Source organism: Pinus tabuliformis, chromosome 2_1 (assembly GCF_031772625.1).
Source record: "Pinus tabuliformis cultivar Carrire ecotype Pingquan chromosome 2_1, CPIR1, whole genome shotgun sequence".
NCBI lineage: Eukaryota > Viridiplantae > Streptophyta > Pinopsida > Pinales > Pinaceae > Pinus > Pinus tabuliformis.
The window spans coordinates 977,139,019-977,162,969 of NC_142299.1; the positions used below are offsets into that span (position 1 = coordinate 977,139,019).

The following is a 23,951-nucleotide window of genomic DNA, read 5'->3' on the forward strand; positions in this document are numbered from 1 at the left end:
CAATTAAGACCCCGGGTCTATTACAACCTTTATCCATTCCAAGCCAACGTTGGGAGGAGGTTTCAATGGATTTTATCATAGGTTTACCCAAGTCTGAGGGAAAGAGTGTCATCATGGTGGTAGTTGACAGACTTACCAAGTATGCACACTGTTGTGCATTATCACATCCATTTAAAGCCAATACAGTTTCTACTACATTTATGGAAACAATTCAAAAGCTACATGGAAACCTAAAGATTATTGTAAGTGACAGAGATCCCATTTTCACTGGAAATTTTTGGACAGAATTATTTTCTTGTCTCGGTACTCAGTTAGCTCATAGCTCATCTTATCATCCTTAATCTGATGGGAAAACTGAGATAGTAAACAAATTTTTGGAAGGATATCTTCGTTGCTTTGTATCTGATAAACAAACACAATGGGTTAAATGGTTGCCTTTAGTTGAATGGTGGTATAACACTTCCTTCCATACAACAACAAAAATGACCCCATTTATGGCACTTTATGGATATCAGCCACCATCCATCACATCATATTTAAGAGAAAATTCTAAGGTTCAAGCAGTGCAACATCACATCGAGCATCAACAAGAAGTCCTCCAAATCTTAAAGGATAACCTCATGTTGGCGCAGAATAGAATGAAACAACAGGCAGATCAAAATCGCAGTGAAAGAAGTTTTGATGTAGGTGATTGGGTATTCCTACGGCTACAACCATACAAACAAATGTCCCTCAAGCAAGCTAAGAAGGATAATAAATTATCACCAAAGTATTACGGTCCGTACAAGGTGTTGCAAAAGATTGGTACTATGGCATACAAATTGGAGCTTCCTTCAGCTTCTCGAGTGCACCCAGTTTTCTATGTTTCATGTTTAAAGAAGGTTATAGGCGACAAGCTCCCAGTTCAAACAATATTGCCAGAACTTGACGAGGAAGGAAAAATTATATTGGAACCAGAAGTAGTCACAAAAACAAGAACGCGACAACTACGAAATTGATCAATTTCAGAGTATTTCATCAAGTGGAAGAACTTATCCGCTGAAGATTCCACATGGGAGGATAAGAATTTTATACAGAAGCATCCAGAACCACTCAAGCATTGAGGACAACACTTTTTGGAAGGAGAGGAGCATGTTAGGTCCCTATAATACTAGTGATTACCCCATTACTATTTTAGTTATATCCCTTATTAATATTGTTGTGCCCCTATTGTACCGATATTGTTATTATTGTGCCCCATATAATCCCTTTATTGTTATTTTTGTGCCTTTATATTATTATTGTTAGGTCAATTGGGTTATGTTGTGACTCCTTAGGCTCCTATATATAGAAAGGAGGTTTTGTCATTTGAATCATTAAAGAATCATTCATTTGTGTAATGTAAAGGAGGTTGCGCCCTCAAAGAGGCTGAATTCTAAGGCGTTGATCTATCTTTTCTATCTTTTTGTGAACTCTTTTCATAACAAGAGTGAATTGTGAGGGCATTTATGTTGAAAGCTGCAACGCCGGTTGGTGCAAGTAACAACAAAGGGTTTTTTTTTGTTGGTGAGTTTTCCACAAATGCATGGTGCAGACATTTAATCAAATGGGATTTTCTTGTCCCAGCTGTTCCTTGTATGATGATTCTGCATGGGGGTTTTGGCGAAGGGGTTTTAAAGTGTGAAAAAATAGTGGTGAAAGCTATGTTTTGGGTAGGAGATAATGTGTGATCTTGGGGAAGGTTGGAAAAAGAATGATGTTGGTTTTGAATGGTTGAGTGGTTGAATTCAACGAAATTTATGGCAGTTTCTTGCAAGTGGGGAGGGATAGTATTATGTGACCAATTGTGGTTGGCATCGAAGTCGCGGTAGCCAATCATGTCGAGGTCATCAATTGCAATATTGTAACCTGGATACAGCCGACAGAGGATTTTCCATTCATTCATCTACATGGAATCAGGAGGGGTGGCGGGGGTAGTTTGATCTTTAGTATGTGGGGTTTGTGGGTTTTCAATTTCTTGATGGACATGCCATGGTGTATATGTACCCTTTTTTTGTTCCCAGTGTGCAATAATTTCTGCATCAGTTGAACCAACATCATTGGGGAGTGTTCGAAAGGGGAAATACAATAATAATTCACTCCAATAAAAAGTGGCATAAGAAGGATCATCAGAGGAAGGAATGACATTGTAATGGGGCAAGACATGTACAATCATTGGAGGGAATATGTGTTTCCACTGGTTTTTTTTTTTTTTTTTTTGTTGGGCAGAATATGACCACGAGCGTGGCGCTTCAAGGAGGGGCAGTGATTCCAATGAGATAGGCCTGTTCATGTATGCAAGGATAAAGTTTGGTGTCGAACCGGGATTCTCAGTATCTTGTGAAACACGTTTGAAAACAGTCTTGTTGACATTCAAAGAACGAAATGTACGGCTGCAGAGAGAAAGAGGTAGCTTTTGTAACATATGGCATATTTCTTGTGCTCCAATGTCTCTATCTGCAATGGTTTTTGTAAGGAGTTTTCAGATAACAGCAACAGTAGGTGCTTCTGGAATGGCACTTTGTGATAGTCGTGATAGCATTTGACGGTAGCTCTCAGATCTTGTTTCTACTTTTGCTGCATACTTTGAAATATATTTTAACACAACATGGTAAGAAAGGATTGGTTGGCAATCAACATTTGCTCTCCGAATAGAGAGTAGATTGGCATTGTGAGTATTCAATCTTTCATCATTGCGAGCAGGGACGTAGGTTTTATGACCATCATCAATGAAAAGTGAAGATGTGGACTTCAACTCCCACGGTACTCCATACCAGTAGCTAACTACATTGTCTTTCTTGCAAAGACAATAAGATTTGTGACACTTTGTATGACGTTGAACGCAGTTGACGAACTCTGTATAGTCTTCAGATTGATTGGTCGTGAATATTGATGCTGTGTCAAGAAGACATGGGTTATGAATTGTTGATTGGTGAAGCGGAATATTTCAGTGTTCTGCCTGATGTGGATTCCAGGCAGTTACGTAGTGGTCGAAATATTTCTGTGCATTAGCAACTTCTAATGCATTGTTCCAGTGAATTGTGTCCACGTTTGGTGCAATTTGTAGCCAGAGGAAGCCATGAATGTGTGCGGATCCTCTATGTTGCCATTCGTATCTTAATATAATATGAAGGTAAAATCTGGTTAAAACATATATATGCAACATAGAAAATTAATGTAGAGGGAAATGGATATTAAAAAATACCTGCACCAGTAGTCTACTGCATGGAGGCCTTTTTGCAGGATTTCTTCGAGGAAAATTGTAAATCTGCAATGCATATATTGGGCTGTTAGATGTGGGTTTTTAATTATGTTTTGAATTTTCCATTAGAAGTGGTTGACTGACTTGGAAGGAACATTGGTAGGCATGATCATGTGCAAGTCATGCCATTTAGTATTAGTTGCACTAAGAGTGAAAAAGAATTCTGGACTTCCTATTTGCGTGATCATGTCAGTCAACTCAGATTGTCATTTGTTCCAGAAAGACCGTATTCCTCGGAGGGCTGAACCGAACAGCATTATTTTCTCTGGCAATCTTGACTCTGGAGAGTAAAAAAGACACTGTCATAGGTCCAAAACCGTTGTTGGCAAGTTGTTCTCAATGTACTTCTTCACAAAAACACTAGTAGTTGTTTGACTACGATGGCACATTAGAATGTTATAAAGATAGTAGCGGAATCTTAGGTATTGGCCAAATCGGTTATCATGGTAGTGCAGCAAGTGTAAAGCATATTCATGCATCTCAACTTTTGTAAGTCTTGGTTGCATGATCATGGCAATGCCTATAGGGAAGAGTGTGGGGAATGCCATGGCAAAGAGGCCTATGGTGTCGTATTCATTCATAGCTATTAAAGATATTGGAGGCCAATCGATAGAGCTTGTTGAATTTGAATGGGTCAAGTGAAAATAATTACAAATGTGCTCAAGCTCAGTACATGATTTTGGGAGTATTGGAACGAAAGAAGAGGGTTGGATTTCTAATGGAGGTAGCATGACATCAGTATCATAAGTAGAATCAGTAGTGGTTTAATGGGGCTCAAAAGAGGAGGTGGTTACATTATGGAGAAAAGAAGAAATATCTGTGGGGTGATCTGGTAGCACAGAAATTGCAGATGAATTGAATTGAACATCACAGTAGTAAGGGTCATTTTTCGTTTTGTATTCAAGGGGTGCAAGGACACGTGATTTGCAAATGAAGAATTCATAAGCCTTTTCAGATGGATTTTGCCTTTTCACAATGAGGATGTCTAAGTCATAAATCATTCGGGGTAAGTATTTGGCAATAATGGTGATGTCTTGAGGGAAGCTAATTGTATGGCCACTATATTTGTATTGACCACCACGGGCATGAGTGACTTGTAGAATGGGGTTTACATGTGCAATGAGCATTCTTCAACTTGTGTTAACTATTGAAGGACATAGGGTTGTTCACCAGGGTTCATGTTGTTCAGTTCAGAAAAATGATTGGTAGATTTAGATGATGCACAACGAAAACAAGAAAGTCTACCATGTAAAATCTTTGTTTTCATTCCTCGGTAAGATTCTTTGCATATTGTGCAAACATACATGGTAGAAAGTTCATCAATCCTTTCTCGAAAGCGACAGTGTTCTTCATTAAGGTGAGGGTTATATTGGATTTGATGAAGGTGAAATGGGTTGGTTTGTACAGTTGGGAGAGCATTTGAGGTGGGAAGGGATGTAGAGGAAGTAGTAGGGTTGTTGTGGTTTTTATAAAGTAGTCGTTGTCGTTCATTTATTGTATCCTTTTGCTGTGCATAAAGAAGACGTCGCCGCTCGTTTTTGTCCGCATTTTGATTGTTTTTTGGCATATCTAAACAAGTACAAATAATTATTGTTAGTTTTCATAAACGAGTATTGCATGTTTGGAGAATGTATTACAAGTTTTAGAATTAATTTTTTTTATTTGAACATCGGTGAAGGTAGGTAGATTAGGTAGAAGGAAAAACATGCAATTAGGAGTACTATAAAATCATATGTTATTCTGGCATCTATTATTGAGAGGAGAGGAGCAAGATAACCAATATTTTGCTTCCTTCTTCTTCATTTTTTTTTTTGACAAGTTTGAACGATAGCATGAATAGATTAGCAAGAAAGAGATCAATGTATAGCCATGTAAACAACGAACGGAAAACTTATGTAGTAAGTCTTTACAAATGTTGATATCTATATTATGTAAAATGAAAAGGGATAAACATACATATTTTGGAATAAATGGAAGAGAGTATTTGCAGCGACAGTGTGCATCACAATAACATGGGTGTAATTTACAACAATATGAAACAATGAGTTGTGCGGAAATGTTTGTTTATGTACAAACAGTAGTGTTTGAAGAGACCCTAAAAAACATTTCAAAGGAGGAAAACAACAGGTCCTTTTGAAGTGGACGTTGCTTGAATGTCATCGAGGGCTTCTTTGCATGCAAAGGCATATTGAATTTCTTCTGAATTTATCAGTATTGGTTGCAAGCGTTGAACACCGTTGAAGTAATCTGCTTTAATGGAAAGTATTAGCAGGAAGCAGCGTCCTGAAATTCGGCCACAAATTTCCTATAGATTAGTTGGTTCGATAGAAAGAAGGAACAAGTCTTTTTCCATGATGCCCATGAGCTCGTTTCCTGCGTCATTGAAAGCTGTGACGTTCTGTAGGTGCCTGGTGTGGTCATGTAGCTCAATTTTAAGTTTGTAACGGTAGTCACATTCGGGGAAGTTGCCGTTACATTTTGTACAATGCCAAAGATTGTTAGAATGCTCCACAACCTTCTTCATGCATTATTTTCCATTGAAATCTAATGGACATGCTAGAAAGTAGAAGTTGTCCATGTGAAGAGCAGTTATTGTTGCACGAACTGAAACCCATATTTCTTTATTGGAGGTTTGCATGCCAGCAATTTCATGAAACATCTTTTGTGGTAGGGCATGTTTCAAAGCAACACCATAGTTTCTACTCAAAGATGGAGAAGAAGAGCTATAACCTGTTTCATGGAACCATGCATGTAGTTGATGAGTTTCTTCAACTTGTGGATTTATGATGAGAGTGCTTGTCAATATCGTCCCTATTATGGTGCCATTAAATTTAGATACACGACCTCCTTTGATTGCAAGGATTGGTGGGTTGTCGAAAGAGTAGAATTCAGCAAGGTTTTGTCCTATAGAGTCACAATGGTCTCCCCATAATGTTATATCAATGCTAAAACCCGACTTGTCTTTTAATATGAGTGTTTTCCTTAATGTTTCACTTTCGTATTTTCGTCGAATTGTTGATGCAGGTGAGGTGGAGGTAATAACACCAATGACATCCACATTCGTATTTGGACTTGCACTTTTTATTTTAGCAATAATATTGAAGTGAAAGCTTTGGTAAGGAAACATTGGATCATCTATGGGACATGGATTGATAGTGGAAGCAACAAACAAGTAAATTTCCCATTTGTTCTTGAGGTGGTTGTAGTTTGGATTTTCTTCTTTAACTGTGCCATTTGAAACAATGTATAGCTGCCCAACTTGAATTAGACTGTAAAGAGATTCAGCCAATTCAACAAATGCAGAAAGGTGGATCTCTTCCTTATCACGATTGATAAGGTCAAACCCAAAAACTTTTCTTGAGCCTCGCACATTGTTGTAAGTCTTCAATGATGTTTTTGCAGATGCTCTACCTTGGATTGACCAATATTTTCGGTAAGGATTGAGTGCCGTGAATGGAATTGTTGTAGTTGTTGCCGTAATTGGTGGAGTAACTACAGAGGGCAAGGTATCTTCTGCTGATGAAGAGCTAACCTGGGATGTACCTGCCTTTGCATGTAGTAGTGTTGATGAGTCCTTCAGCAATGCTGCTGAGTGCATCACAACTTCAAGCTCAACCACTTAAATGGACCTTATGTAAACAAATGAGAAATGAATTAATTAAGATTCCTTTTTTTTGTAATGCAAGAAGCGTTTAGAAGGAAAAAAATAGAAGAGGGTAATTTCAAATGTCGGGGCTTACGAGGAGTTTTGGAGCACCGTGCAAGTTGCTTTTTTAAGAAGAATGATTGAGCCAATTTGGATGTCTCTAGATGCAACTTTTGGGTTATATGCGGATGGTAGAAAAGTCCTATGTTGATGTGTTCCATTAGATATAGTAATGTGGAAGTGTGGGGATGTTGTTTTTAATGAGGTAACATAACCGACATCGATTATCTGAAGTAGTGGTTGAATCTTAGTGGAACCATTCAGCAATAGAGGAATGGCATTCATTGTCAAGGTTGTCTCCATAATATTAACAGGGGGATTCTTTTTTCCGTGATAGTAGTACCTGCAATTCATCAAATTCACCACAACACAAAATTCTAGTAAAAGAAGTTGTGATGTGAATGCGGAATCTAATCTAACAAGGCTAACTTTTGATGGTGAAACAATAATAAGGGCACAAGTTATGAGAATGAATTGTCATTCACACCACTATTAAAGGTGAGCTGACCTTGTAGAACAAATTTTTGTAACATGTTTTGGCATAAATTACAAATGTTTTATGTAAATCCCATGCTATGTATGTAAGGTACGTGTCTAAACCTTTTAGAAACTGTAACGATGTTTCTAAAACTCTTATAATGTGCTCAAAATCTACCTGAACATGCCGACTGATGTGTCCAAAATTGCTTGATGTGTCCAACATGTGATACCCTCTGTCACTACTCCACTCAAGCCTTGCTTGATGCAATGATGAGTTTCCCAATTTGGTTCATTGTTCTTAAAGGAACTCAGCCCATAAACATAATATGCCTTTCCCTCCCTTGATCTACATTTGTTATCTTGATTTGCATAAGCTATGTATCCTCTTAGTACCAAGACACATCCACCTAATATGAATCCTTCCAAAGACAGACAACCCCCAAAAGCGGTAAGCATTTCATAAGCAGAAATTCAACCTAGAGGGGGAGGAGAACAACCTCTCATATTAACCACCCAAGCTAGACCACATTGACAAAATGTATGTTAATAAGATTCAGCGACAAGGTACATATTGTGCAAATTTGGAAATAGCTCAAGCGACTCAAAGATCCTTATAGTCTTACAGTACCTTTAAAACATGTATGAAATAGGAACATTTGCCAGCCATGCCTAATACTGATCCTTTCAGCAATATTCTGTTCGCACATGATATGCAATCCTTGTAGGAAAAATCCACATGTTTCTTACACAACGTAAAACCCATTAAGAGATGTGTTTCAATAACATTCAGGCAGAAGGTTTATATTTTGCACATTTGGTAGAACAATTTTTTTTAACATGTTTTGGCATAAATTAAAAATGTTTTACGTAAATTGCATGTTATGTATGTAAGATACCTGTCTAAACCTTCTAGAAACTGTAACGATGTTTCTAAAACTCCTATAATGTGCTTAGAATATGCCTAAACATGCCGACTGATGGAAAGCTATGCTTTGTGCCTGTGACCAACATGGGTTAAACCAAATACTGATCACTCTCTGGTAATGACTTGTAGGTGTTGTCAGTTAAGGATAGCTTAGGTACAACTACTACTTCATCAAAAGATTCATGTGATATTAATTTGGACTCATCTGATTTTTCCCACAATACCCCCACCTCCAGAAGTCGGATTGGTCTACAACATGGGATACTTTCTCTCACCACTCCGCTCAAGCCTTGCTTAATGCAATCATGAGTTTGCCAATTTGGTTCATTGTTCATAAAGGAACTCAACCCATAAACATAGTATGACTTTCCCTCCCTTGATCTAAATGTGTTATCTTGCTCTGCATAAGCTATGCATCCTCTTAGTACCTAGACACATCCACCTAATATGACTCCTTCCAAAGACAGAGAACCCCCAAAAGGGGTAAGCATGTCACAAGCAGAAATCCAACCTAGATGGGGAGGAGAACAACCTCTCATATTAACCACCCAAGCTAGACCACAATGACAAAATGTCTGTTAATAACAATTAGTGACAAGGTACATATTGTGCAAATTTGGAAATAGCTCAAGTGACTCAAAGATCCTTATAGTCTGCAAACGGGGAAATCCTGGAAATGATCAAGGTATGGTCGAGGACACCTTTTATAGTACCTTAAAAACATGTATTAACAGTAAGATGTTTTACATATCAGTATGGGGAGATAGGTTAAATGACAACCAACCAAAAAATTAACATAGTTTTTTTCATAACACTGAAACATCTATTAAATGTAGGAAATTCAGTACATAGTCAACCTAATAAAGCTAAAGTCCTTTATAGGCAAATGATGTATTAACAGTAAGATGTTTTACATATTAGCACTTTGTAGCCAAATGATGTATTAACAGTAAGATGTTTTACATATTAGTATGGGGGAGATAGGCTAAGTGACAACAAACCAAAAAAGGCATTAACATAGTTATCAGTATGGGGGAGATAGGTTAAGTGACAACAAACCAAAAAGACATTAACATATTTTTTTCAGAAAGGAAAAACATGGAAACATCTATTAAATATAGGAAATTCAATAAATCGTCAACCTAATAAAGCACAGCATGGAGAGATACGAAATGGCACAACAATGCATAAATAATGACAAGAATAGATAATACACACAATATTTTACATGATAAAACCTTGACAGTTTTTCAAGAAAACACCCATGGGCAAGACAATGATTTTATTATAAGGAGAAAATTTGTAATTAGGCTTACAACATCTTCAATCTTTTGATCTTCATAAAATGAAATACGCATTGTTACATTGGTTATGATGACTATCATTTGGTTTCATAAACCAAACACCTTTACAGTAACCATCACAAAAGTTTACTTCGGTAAATTCAGTTTTTATATTTTATTTTAATTGTTGTCATACTCTAACATGAACACAGATTGTATAGTTCTTGGAATCTGTTACCAATCTATTTGGCGAGATGAATTCCTTTGCATATATTGCATGGTCCTAAAGCATACTTTAAAGTCCCGTGAACAAATTAGAACTGTTGAATTTATTTGCAAATACTTATCATATCGGCTAATGCTAAAGGTCTCTATCCTCATTAGCATTTATGAAATTTCTTTTTTCTTTGAGTGCCAAGAACTACCACCCTTTCTGGTCCTTGATGGTATTTGTTTATCTCCTAACTCTTCTGTTTCTTTCATCCAAATTAACCTTATGATTTTGCAATGTACAATAAATGTGCCCAATGGAAAAGCCATGGTCTAGAAATCTGATTTTAATTGCTTCTATTCAGTTTGCAGTTTTCTTTCTTTTCAATGTTTTTAATCACAACTGAAATTTGGCATTTAAAGCATAAAAGATAGAGCTGCTATTGAAGTGACATTGGGCAGCCAACTCAAAATGATATTTGAGGGCTACATATTCTAATCCAAGAGCCAGCTTGTGGCCTTAAGTAGGGAGGTTTTAAAGCCTTCAGCAGATGCCTTGGCAATGTTCTCTACCCAAAAACATCTCGAGGAACAACACTTAGAAACCAAGAAAATAAATAGCCTAACATTGAATACAAAACTGCCTTAAAAGAGTGAATACCTATATACACCCAAAAATAATGGAAATATTGAGTTCTACTTTCTAGCACACAAGGATGTCCATTGCAAAGATGTAAATAACTAAATTGATAAATTATAATAATAATCTAATTTAAGGTTTCAGCCTAGTTGAACATCAAATTGACATATGAGACACCTTGGTTTGTGGGTCAAGGGGTCTCTTCCATGCAACAATTTGACTAGTTAATCTATAGAGGTGTATAGACTCTACCCCTCCCAATTCAACCCGATGACCTATGAGGAGGAAACACATGTTATTAGCTAATAGGCTCACTCAAGCTATAAAATTCCATGCACACTAAAAGATGGACTCTTCCTTTGTATGTTGTGGGTTAAATGAGTCTCTCTTACCAACAAAAGGCATTCACCTAACCTAAAAAGTAACAGATAGGATACCTCTCCAGGGCCACTGAAAGAGAATATTCTCAAGAACATTAAGACCTCTAGGTCATGACCATGATGGTGGCCTTGTAGGTGGTATAGGGAAGCCTCCCTTGTGGCTGAAATCCCACTAAACAACAAGAGGAAGGTTGTTAAGGTGACAGTGACAACCCTTCCTCATTGTTGCCATAGAGTTTGGTCCTCACCTGGTGAATCTCCTCTCCAGACCTGCTAGATTTTGTGGCAACATGAGCCTGGCACAACTTCCTAAAGTTAGAAAGGTTGTTGTATGTAAATGGGTCTACAAATTGAATAAAGGAGTTGATGTTAATCTTTAAAGGTATAAATCCAAACTGGTCGCAAAAGGTTACTCTTAGATGGAAGGTATATATTTCCATGAAATATTTCGCTAGTTGTTAAGCTTGTACATGTTTGTATTGTGTTGGAACTAGTTGTTTTTCTTGATTTGGAGTTAGAGAAATTAGATGTTAAAACAACTTTCCTACATGTAGATTTGGACGAGGAGATATACTTATGGTTCCTAAATGAAGCCAGGAATAAGGAGCAACTGCAAAACAAAATTCCAAACTTTTCATACTCTTCCAGTAGTTCTCTTGAGTTCTTTAAGAATTCACATAGAGAAATGGCTCAACAAAATTCCAAACTGTCCATACTCTTCCAGTAGTTCTCTTGAGTTCTTTAACAATTCACATAGAGGAATGGCTCAAATGAAACTTTATGCTTATTAGGCGCTCATGTTCTCACAGTGGCTTAAAAGGTATAGTCTTTTATTGACATCTCCTTATATGTTTTCCTTTGCCTAAGATCCAACAAAAGCATGTGCAATGGTCCATCTAACTGGGTGAACCTCAACTATCCAATTATATGCCCTGCAACTGTTAGATGCTCACCCTGTAGCTTGGCTTAGAGGATGGATATATCTATATATATATATATATATATATATATATATATATATATATATATATATATATATATATATATATAAGTGATAGAGACTATACTGAATTGCTAAATAAAACTAAAAATTGCTTCAACAAGTATGGACCACCGCAATCATTCGATCACAGTACAAGAAAATAGGATGAAATTTGGTGGTAAACAATTATATTTTATACTCTGATCACTCAAACAAAATAATATTTCATGATACCCTTGTAGAGAATCTGACAACTCGTTGTCCACCTATGTTTTCTTAAAGTCCTGTACAATAAAATAAAAAAACACATTGGATTTAAAAGGAAAAAAAGAACTATTGATTCCTAGGCCGGGAACACTTTTCTACTCTGTCCTTCTAAACCAACTTAGAAGTAGGGCAGAGCTCTTAGCTTCATGGTTTAATGTTGTCTACATATTGAACAATAAAAATAGATTGACTTACATGACCGTATAGATGATAGATCAGAAAGATGATAAATAAAAAAACACATTGGGTTAAAAGAAAAAAACAATAAACTGAGTTTCAGGCCAGGAACACTACTCTGCCCGTCCTTCCAAGCCAACCTAGAGGCAGGGCAGAGCTTTTGGCTTCGTGGTTTATTGTTGTCAACGTATTGAACAATAAAAACAGATTGACTTACGTGACCGTATAGATGATAGATCAGAAAGATGATAAATAAAAAAACACATTGGATTAGAAAAAAACAATAAACTGAGTTTCAGGCCAGGAACACTGCTCTGCCCTGTCCTTCCAAACCAACTTAGAGGCAGGGCAGAGCTTTTAGTTTCATGGTTTATTGTTGTCAAATTATTGAACAATAAAAACAGATTGACTTACGTGATGAGATAGGTGACAGAACAGATAATGGAGAAACAAGTCTCAAAGATCAAGGTCTGCTACAATGCCTTATCATGACACTTTCGCTTGAGTTTTACCACAGTTTTTGTAAATTGGCAAAGGCTAGGGCTCAAGCATAACTCTAAGCTTATTACACACCGGTGTTTTCACTGCCACTTGGGAGGCCTATACTAACAGTTTAAGAGTTGGCCATGATAGTAAAAATAATGCTAGTTATTTATCAAAATCCTTTTTAAATTGACATCCTTGAGCTAACCCGTAGCTGAAGTTGCACATATCTTGTGGGCTTCCATGCTATGAGAACATCCCCAGATTTCCCATTCTTATTGGAAAACATCCAAACTTGGCTGAACTAACATGCACCTAAACGAGAATCTTGGAAACTGTGACCCAACAGAAGTGAAGCAAGATATCCATCTCCAATTAGACCTCTGATTCTCAAAGAGTTCACACACCAATATCTCTGAATGATAATCCCTGAAAAAATACAAGCAATCCCCACTGCCAGCACACTTATAATCAAAATCAGCTTTCTCTCCAAAAAATCTATTGAAGACTTAAACCAGGCATCGTTTCAATCTCCGGCCACCCATCCCCCTGCAGCTCCCAGATATTCAAGCATTTACACTTCTTGGGAGAACCCAATCCTCCCACAAGAGTAAGCCGACCTCTTCTCTTTATAAGGAAGGAGCACATGAGCTGCTGAGGCCTTGGCACCATGACCTCACTCCAAGTACCCTTCACTAAATCAAATGCAATGATATTATAAGGTCTAGCAGATGTGAGGAAATAGATAACTCCATTACAGTAGACTGTGTCATTGGGTGTCCACACAGCCAACCTCACAGCATATTCACAGGGGACTTCTCCAATCACATGCCATGAATCAGCGCATGAATCATAAATTTCTATTGTGGGTTCATAGTTGTTACCATTTTGCGAAGACCCGCCTGCTACAATGACCTGAAAGCTGCCGTCACAACCATATTTGTCAGTAGGGCCAAATTTGCTCTCAATTCCACAAATGCATGAATTCAAACGAGGACGGTGCAATGTAGGTAGCAACCTCCATTTCTTTGCTATTGGATTACAGACTGCAAGATGGTGTGATCCAGTCGAGCTCCCCTTGATAAAGAGCTGCTGACCAATTGCTGCCACAGGAAAACGAATGGACAGGGGAAGAAAACAAAGAGGAATTGAATACCATCTATTCGCATTTGGATTATATGCACAACAACAGTCCCTATAGTTGTATTTAGAGACTGCAAATAACCAGGGCACAATAATACATAGTCAACCTATAGTTGAGTTGGGAAAATCATTTGAAGATTATAGTGGGCACATCACGAGGATTTGCATATCTACACGAGGATTTCGATGTTTGCATTATACACAAAGATATCAAATGTCCCAATATACTTTTAGATGAAAAATTTCATGATAAAATAGCAGATTTTGGATTGGCAAGATTCTTTCCAAAAGGCGAAACCCATGTTTCAACCAAAGTGGGAGGAACAATGTATGTTGTGCAATTGGTCTATTGACTTATTAACATTGTAAGTTCAATGATTCAGAGAATACTTTCAATTAATTTATTCAGCAGCCATTGAGCCCTCATTCTCCTGCCACTAAATACGTAAACCATCTAAACATGTACAGAAATAACATTGAAAGGGACGAAATGGTTCAGAAAATACTTTCAAAAACCCTTTCAACGACCTCTAGGAAAGCAAGCTCTTCATTGTCGCCATCGACAATAGAAGGTTTAGATATTTTAATGAAAATTTCAATACCGTTAATATTTAGAGTGCAGATGCCAAGAAAATACTTAATACAACTAGGAACTAGGAAAATGGGCTACACTGGTACCTGTAAGGCATACAGATTCGAGGCAGAAAATTGATTTGTTCGACGCAGAAAACTGTTTTAACCTGTACCTGCCATTAAAAAACCCATAAAAAACACTGGACTGAGATTAAAACGGTGGAAGTAAAATGAGAGAGAATGGGATCAGAAAACCCATTTTTGAGAGCACTAACCTAAAATTTGAACAGAAGAACTCTGAGCACCTGAGCGAACAATTTCTGAACAGGAAAATGAAGCTGTAAATAGGGTATACTGAATAACCGAGGGCTAGGTCGTGCACAACAGAGTGCATAGCAGAAACGGGACACATTAGTGCAGTAGGTAGTGGAAGAGCCCAGAAACATTATTATAGCAGGGCGTGGAAGAGAACAGGAAGAGCAGAAAGCGGAAAGAGGAGGAACATAAATGGTCGTGGAAGAGAACAGGAAGAGTAGAAAGCGGAAAGAGGAGGAACAGAAATGGTCGTGGAAGAGAACATGAAGAGTAGAAAGATGAAGAGGAGAAACAAAAATGGGGTTGCACGATAGATGTCAACCATATGCCAATTGAAGGTGCACGCCAACTGTCAATCATAGAAACAAAAGGTAGACGAAAAAGCTCACTCAAAGGAAGGCCTATCGGCCTAATAATTAACATTGAAGAGAATGATAACAAGTTAATAATGATTTATTTAACATTGAATGACGACAATTTTTTTATATCATGCTCATATTATAGTACACATGTCATGTAGTAGAGTATAGATTGATATAATGAGAGTTGTACAAATTGTATATATGTTATTTTTACATATTTTTTTCAAATTTATATTTTTTTTTAAATTATTTTTTAATTAAAAAATAAAACCCATAAAAATTATCTATTCAATACTTTACACCAATGAGAAAATGGAATCTTTGAATTTAATTACAAACCATTTGTGTTTACGGTACATAATAATTAATATATAATGTTATTTTTCAAATTATTTATATTTATTATACATAGTAATTAGTGATATAGTACATAGTAATTAATAATAGAGTACACAAAAGTCAATTCTTGCCATCATTACACAATAAGAGGGAGACATGGTTTTCTTTAAGCATTGCAACTTCGTCAAGTCAGAAATAATAATAGAGAACAAATCATTTAATGCATGGGGATTTTTTTTATTTTCACCTGAAAATTTATTTATTTTTTATTATTCAACCAAATAAAAAAAATACAATTTTGACCAAAACATTTGATGTATTCTAGTTCATATTAATAAATGCCATGCATCGTCATATTTCTAATTCTATGATTTCTATATAATTGATAATAAATTCGTTTAAATTTAGCAAATCTATTAGAATAAAATAAGATCAAATTAAACGTTGCAAATCTAATTCTAACAAATTATATTGGTGTTTTTTTTTCATATATAATGAGATACGTGCATTTTCCTCAAAAACAAGACATCCTTGCTATGATTAAACTTAATCTCAACTCATAATCACGTGTCAGTGAGGAAAATAAGTTGATGGAAAAATCAAAGTAACAATGGGGTCATAGTCAAGTCACCCAAAGGTTTAAAGGAAAGCCATGTGGCCTTTAAACATAACATCTCAACTCATAGTGAAGTGCCTTTCATTCTACTTCAAATCAGAGTCTAGCAAAGGAACACGACTTAGGATTAGCCTGTGGGACCGAGGTTAGTATGTGTTTAGAAAAATTAGTAGATGCTTATTCTAGTTAAACCCTAGGATAATTCGGACAACCACTTTATCTTAAACAATGAGGTAATTTTTTTATTATCTAAAAAACGATTTATTGAAAATTTAAAAATTGGAATGCATGCGAAAAGCTTCATAACAAGGGAAAGTCTAAGGTTGTTTATTCAGACTGTCAGCATGTATTGATGATGACGCCAACAATAAAGCCAAAAGAAACGGATACAACTGCGAACCACTTGGCCGCCATTAACATTAAAACTTGGCAGCCATAACATTAATATTGGTAGTCCTTCAATTATGAAGTGACAATTGCTGGTACACCAACATCACAATAAGACCTAAATTGATTTAACCAATCAAAATGTAGAAAAAGAAAAAATTAAATTATTTTAAAAATAAATTAAATTAGTTTCTAATATAAACATTAGATAATATTGTTTATTTTTTGGTAAATTTAAATTTACCCTACTGCGGCAGGGAATAATAAATATGGGACATGAAATATTTGTTTAAACATTGTATAGGGGTCCCACTCTCCACATGCCCCCCTGTCCCTGTCCCTGTCCCTCTCCTTCATCCTCCACCGTCATATCTATGAAACCATGAATTAAACGCTCCAACATTATTGTGACCCCATCCTCTCCTTTAATTTTAATTTTAAATATATTTTTTTGTTTTATTTGTAATTTTTTTTTAATATTTTTTATTTATGAAAATATAACATTAATAAACATTGCCCAACACTATGTAATTATCAGCACACTTAGATAGTTTCAATGGCTCAAATTTGGAAGACACTAGCTTGAGTTCTACTCCGCCAAATGAGGCAAATGAGAGTTCGTTGGAAATATATTTCCATGGAGAATAATATGAAAGTATTATTTCAAGTAAATTTGGATATCTTTTATCCAAAAAAACTATCATAAATTATAGCTACAAATTTGCAACCAAAATAGATTTCATAAATCTATTTTGGAAAAATTTATTTGATAAGGAAGATTAATTGACGTTAATTCATTCCCATATTTCTCAATTTTCAACCATGCCTTTATAGGAAGTAATAGGAAGCTTAAATTTTATTTTATTAATTTACTAAATGAGATTTTGAATTTGTTAATTTGTTTTTCACAGATTTAGAAATGTGAATTTTCTTTTCATTTTTTATTGGTTTTAATTTTAGTTTTGGTTATTTTTTTGCAAGGAAGTTGTTCCAAAAGATCAAACCCAAGAGTCTTTGAGAAATAAGATTGGAGCAACAAATTCATGAAAAAGATTTACGACTCTAAAAATTAGAGATCTAAACTACCTTGCAACATACTTCCTTTTGGACATTTCATTTGTAATATTATAAATAGAAGACCTTAAATAGAAGGGGTTCCTTTTTGCTGCAAGTAGAACACTATTGCACTACTGTAAAGAATATGTTTCCTATAGATCTAAGAGTAATACTCACATATGAGCCTGGAGGTTTTTTTTTTTAAGATTAGATTTTTGTTGTAGAGATAGACCATGCACTATTGTAGCTCCATTCTCTATTGGCGGAGCTGAAGGTATTGCGAGGATTGTTGGAGAAATTCATTGTCAAGATAGAGCACAAGATCCAGTTTTAAGATTGCATTTTCAAGTATTATTATTTGCGAATAAAATCTTATTCTTTTATGGCAGATATGTGCCAACAGTTCCATGTTTAAGCACTATTGCTTAATATGTGAATTTCTATGTATTAGATCAATGATTTATATTTTGATCTTCTTTTGCATTTAAACTAACTTCTAAGTAATTATTTACTCATAAATTTGTCAATGTAAATAGATTTAACTGTCATTAAATTGTGTGAATTATTTCCATGTTTTAATGATTTAGCTCTTATTACTTTGATCTCTAAAACAGAACATGACATGCATTAAATATATCAGTTGTTAGAACTAATTCAGCATTTCAATATTTATCATAAAATACATGTTAAATCCCCATTATCTTTAAATATTTTCACTTGGCATTTAGGAAATATTTCTTATGGGTTGAGTTAGAATAATTTGATTTGTTTTTCTGCATTAATAGGTAGGCTTGCATTTAGATTAGTTAATTACATTTTTAGAAGTATCTTTTTGTAGGAGCAATCTCATTGGTGGCCTAGTTGAGCCCTTATGTCAGCTTAAGGACTACTTTCTTGCAAGCTAGCTGCAAGAGGGTAAGTATGGTTGTGTCTTCTTGTTGATAAGTAATTAGAAACATCACAAGTCAAAAGGAAGAGTGAGGGATAACTGGGCCCATTTAAACTAGTCAGAATCACCATCCCAAACAGATAAGGGCCTAACTGGGGCCTTGACCGGGTGATATCCCAATTGTTCATTTCGGTCATTTTTAGCCATCAACAATTTTGGCCCTAGAAGGAGGGCCAACAACAAGTTGTCTTTTTGGAGTTTTGTATTTTAATTTTTTTGTTTATATGCAAAGGCTCCTTCTAAACTTCCAATTTAGAGTTGTATCTTTGGACATGCATCTTCCATCACTACAATGAAAATTGTAAAACACTTTTTGAAGGTAAAGTTTGATGGTAAGAGTAATGCTTTCACATATGATCATGTTTTACAATTTATTAAAAATTTTACAAATTGTATGTTTACTGATATTGATGAAGGTATTCTATGCAGGACCTTTACTCTAACTTTCATAGGCAAAGCCAAAATATGGTGTGAATTTCTACCAATTGCCTCTATTCACAGTTGGGACAATTTTTTAACAAATTTCATTCTCGCATTCAAAGGCTATGACTACGAACAAGTATGCATCGAACTTGAAAAATTGCACAAATTTGATTATGAATCTACATTAGATTTAAAACTAGATTCAATTTTTTTTCTTAAAATTTAAATCTCAAGATAAACCTTGAAACATTGAATTAATGGAATGGTTTCAATATGTCATTTCTCTTCCTTGTGTTTCAAACAATTGCAATGAACCAGAAGATTTATCTTCTCTAAATGTATTTGTTGTTATTGAATAAGGTGTTGCTCACAATGGCATGGTTGATCTTCAAGTAGAAAAAAAATAGAAATTGTCAATGGACAACTTCAGCAAGTTATCAAACAATCCATTGAAATTAATACAGATCCTGAAATTGTTCCAAAGAATGTTGATATTGATAAATCAATTGGTCAAAATCAATGTAAATTTGTTATCCATAATGAACAAGAAAATCAACGAGCATTAGTTCAAATTGAAAATTTCAACAATATGCAATCTGCGACAATTTTTTCTGAGTTTTCTCATGTTGCAAATAATGTTCAACCACGAATTTTGGACTTGTCAAACATTAATTCTCAGGAAAGTGCGGTCAACCAAATACATGTCTTTCCTGAAATCTCTCCAGATAATGGAAAATCTGATTTTTGCATTGAATTAAACATTCATGAAGAAGTAAAATTGAAAGCTCGAGAATTAATTTATAGCTCTAACAGTCATTCTATAAGAAAAGAAGTTTTCATATTTGTTTGTTCAAACAACCATTTCTTTCTTTATCCCAATCTTTTTTATGATGATAATTATTTTGGTAATCATTTAGCAATTCCTCTTTCTACAAATACTTTTGTAGAAAACATGAGAGCTGCCATAAATTTAAGAAATAATGAATTGTTGATTAGTTTCAATCAGGAATAAGAGTCATTTAATGATTACATTTTCAACAATGTTGAGAATTCTCATCAAAGTCCATTTAATTACTCTTCTTATTTTAATTTACTTTATGAAAAGGAAGAGAGTGCTAATGAAAATTGCCAAGTCATTTATGATGAAGATTTTGAGTTTGAGAATATTGAGTTATCTCACCCATCATTAAATCCTCAAGATTTGAATATTTAAATTCAATCTATTTTTCAAGATGATAGACCTTCTTATAATTATATTGCTACAAAAGATTCTCATCTCGAATCCCCAAAATGCCATAGTGATTGCACTTTTCAAGAAGAGAAATCCATTCCAATTCTTGATTCTCACATTATTCATGTTCCCATTTTTAGTCATAATCCTGAATCTCTTTCACTTTCACAAATAGATGTTGGTATTAATTCCAATTGCATTTTATCGACCAATACTTGTGAAGAGGAAAATTTTTCAAATAAATCCCAATTGTCTTATAATATTACTTGTAAAAATACTATAAATGATGATTCAACTTTATTGTTTATTCTTCATTTGCCTGGGTTTGTTTCATATTTTTATTTATCTTTTACTTTTTAAATTTTGAATATTATTTGTTGGCTTTTCATTGAAAACTCGTTGTGTTAATTGAAAAAATTCAATTTCAAAGCCTATAAAATGAGTATCTTGAACTTCTCATCTTTTGATTTCATTTAATGTTCATGTCATACCAACTTCTTCTTTTTCTTCTTCTTTTTTTTCCTTTCTGAAATGAATATTCCACGATCTTCAACACTTAAGAGTGTAGCATTACAATCTGACCAGCCATATAATCTACCTAAAAATCTTATAAAAGTTCCATTCGATTTTCACTATCACTTTCATGATCCATTTCAAAGTTGTTTCAAAAATTTAGTTACACAGAAGATTGCTAATATTCCACTTCATGTACATAATAATAACATTTTTCCTCAAGTTACAACATCTAAAGGCACATCAATCCTAGCCATTAACTGATGTCCATCCTAATCTTTATGATCCAATTAGAATATGGTTGGAGAATTCATTTCAAGGGAGGACTTTTGTCAATAAATTTATTGTTAGATCTAAGACTTTTGTGATCCATCATGTAGAGAGCAGTCTTTCGGATTAATCACATTGTAAGGATTGGGTCGATGTTTCGAACCAACTAATGTGGTTCATCCTCAGGACAAGGTGAGAAACCACACGATCTGAGAGAATAAATAGCAGGGATGCATCATGGTTCAGGGTAAGCCGTTCAAAACTAGTCGTTGGTAAAATAAAATTATTTAGGAATATGTGAAAAGATGTTTATTAAGTTAGAAAATAACTGTTATGTAATAATTAATTACTTAATATCGAATTTGTAAATTATTTATCAATTTAAATAATAATATAATCTAAGAATAACTAATTTATATAATATTATTAGTTAGGGTTGATTTATTCAAGGTGAGTTAGGTAGAAGACTAGCCATTATCTTTAATAAATTAGTTAATAATAATTAAAAATAATAATTAATATATTTACCAATTAAAATATTAATATTACCTAAGCATAATTTATAATATTAATAGTTTGGTTTAACCCATTCAACGAGAATGAGGTGGAAAACTAGCCGTTAAAATAAATTAGTTGGAATATTATTATAAACTAATTCCTTACCTAATAACTAATTCTCAATCAAATATTATTATATAAATTAATTATTTTTAATGATATTATTAACTAGTTTATTTTAACCGCTAGTTTTCCACCTTATTCAACGATGAATATTTCATAATATGCTTATACCATTTTTTCCCAGATTTTATCCCCAAGATGAGTTGATTGTTCATGCAAGCTAACTTTGTGATAATGATTTATGGGTCCTCCCATTCATCGCCTCATATTCATCCACAATGTGCCTTCATTTCCCCACTTTACACATCATCCTAGATCCACTCAACCTAGTGATTCTTAAGGTGATCTTCTCATTTTCTTTGGGATTTTATCGTAGGGGGTGATGTGTTCATCCACTACAGCTTCTAGGTGTGTCCTCAACTTTCCATGCATCATCTCCTTTATTTATGTTTATGTCGCCCTCTTTACACTCCATGTCACCCTTATCATGAGTTCTACTCCACCAAATGAGGCAAATGAGAGTTTATTAGAAAGTTATTTCCATGGAGAACAATATGGAAGCCTTAATTTAAACATATTTGTGGACATTTACTATTCCAAAAAGTCAGCAAAAGTCAAAATTACGAATTTACAACGAAAATAGATTTCCTGAATTTGTTTTGGAAAAAAATATTTGGCCAGAAAGATTTGTTATTGTCGATTCATTCCCATATGGTTCAATTGTTAGCCATGCCAAGGAAGCAATAGGAAGCATAAATTTCATTTTATTAATTTATTAAATGATATTTTAAATCATTTAATTTGTTTTTCATGAATTTAGAACTCTGGGTTTTCTCTTAATTTTCTATTGGTTTTAATTTTAATTTAGGTTTATTTTTTCAAGGAATTTGTTCCAAAATATCTGTCAGACCAGGAGGTAACTCCTCAAATCAGAACTCTATATGATTCATTCAGGTTGTTCATTATTATATACAAGAGCGAGTGATTGTTCAGTTCATCTCCCGATGACTCTCTATCTTCTCTATTATTTATTTACATTAATTACAATTGTTCATCCAATCCCTATGATTAGGTGTCAACATTCCCCCCCTAATCTGAAGGGATGTTGGTGAGTCCAAGCATCGTTCTGAATCTTTCAAGCTTTTCTCTTCCAAGTGCTTTAGTGAAGATGTCTGCAATTTACTCATTAGTGGAACAATGGTGGAGATGGATTGCTTTGGCCTCAACATGATGTCGAATCAGATGATATTTAGTATTGATGTGCTTTTTTCAATCATGGAACTTTGGGTTCTTGGCCAACTTTATTGCAGAGCTATTATCAATCATGAGTGGAGTCGATTGCATTTGTTTTACTTGCAAATCTTCAAGAATTTTCCTTAGCCACACAATTTCTTTTGTTGCCTCAGCTACTGCCACATATTCTGCCTCTGTTGTGGAATCTACTGGAATTGATTGTTTGTGTGATCTATAGGAGACAACTCCTGATCCAAGACTTATAGCATAATGTGAAGTAGATACCCCAGTTTCTTTGTCTCCATCGAAGTCTGAATCAGAGTATCCAATCAAGTTGAAGTCGCCCACCTGTGTATACTTGATTCCAAAGTCTTGAGTTCCCTTCAAGTACTTTAGAACTCTTTTTGCAGCAGACCAATGTCCCTCACAAGGCTTTTGCATGAATCTGGAGAGGATTCCAACAACAAACGAAATGTTTGGTCTGGTAGTAGTTAGGTAGTTGATACTTCCTACAAGCTATCTATACTTTGTTGCATCCTCAAATTCTTTTCCTTCAATGCATGTGAGCTTTAAGTTTTGTTCCATTGGAGTAGTCATAGGATTGCATTCAGTCATGCCAAACCTGTTTAACAGATCTCCAATGTACTTCTTTTGAGAAAGGAATATGGACTTCGGATGTTGAGTTACTTCAATACCAAGATAATAATGAACATAGCCCAAATCAGTCATTTCAAATCTTTTCTTCAATTCCTTCTTTATGGATGCAATGTAGTTTTCATTGTTCCCTATTATCAAAATATCATCTACATATACAACAATATATACAACTGTTTTGCAAACCTTCTTGACAAACAAAGTTGCATCATCAAGATCATAATGTTTGAAATTGAGTTTCAGAAGATGCTCAGTTAGTTTTTCATACTAGGCTCGCGATGCTTGTTTGAGGCCATACAAGGATTTCACGAGTTTTCATACTTTATGTTCATGTCCTTTCACAGCAAATCCTTCAGGATGGGACATAAAAACATTTTCTTTTAGATATCCATTCAAGAAAGCAGTTTTTACATCCATTTGATGGACTTTCCAACCATTCTGAGCTGCTAGGGC

The 23,951-nt window shown here is 34.8% G+C and overlaps 1 pseudogene; it reads right to left on the reverse strand.

The window, feature by feature from the left end:
- Positions 1-13,088: 13,088 nt before the first annotated feature.
- LOC149203902 (F-box/kelch-repeat protein At5g15710-like) lies at positions 13,089-14,049 on the reverse strand (annotated as a pseudogene).
- Between the last annotated feature and the right edge of the window lie 9,902 nt (positions 14,050-23,951).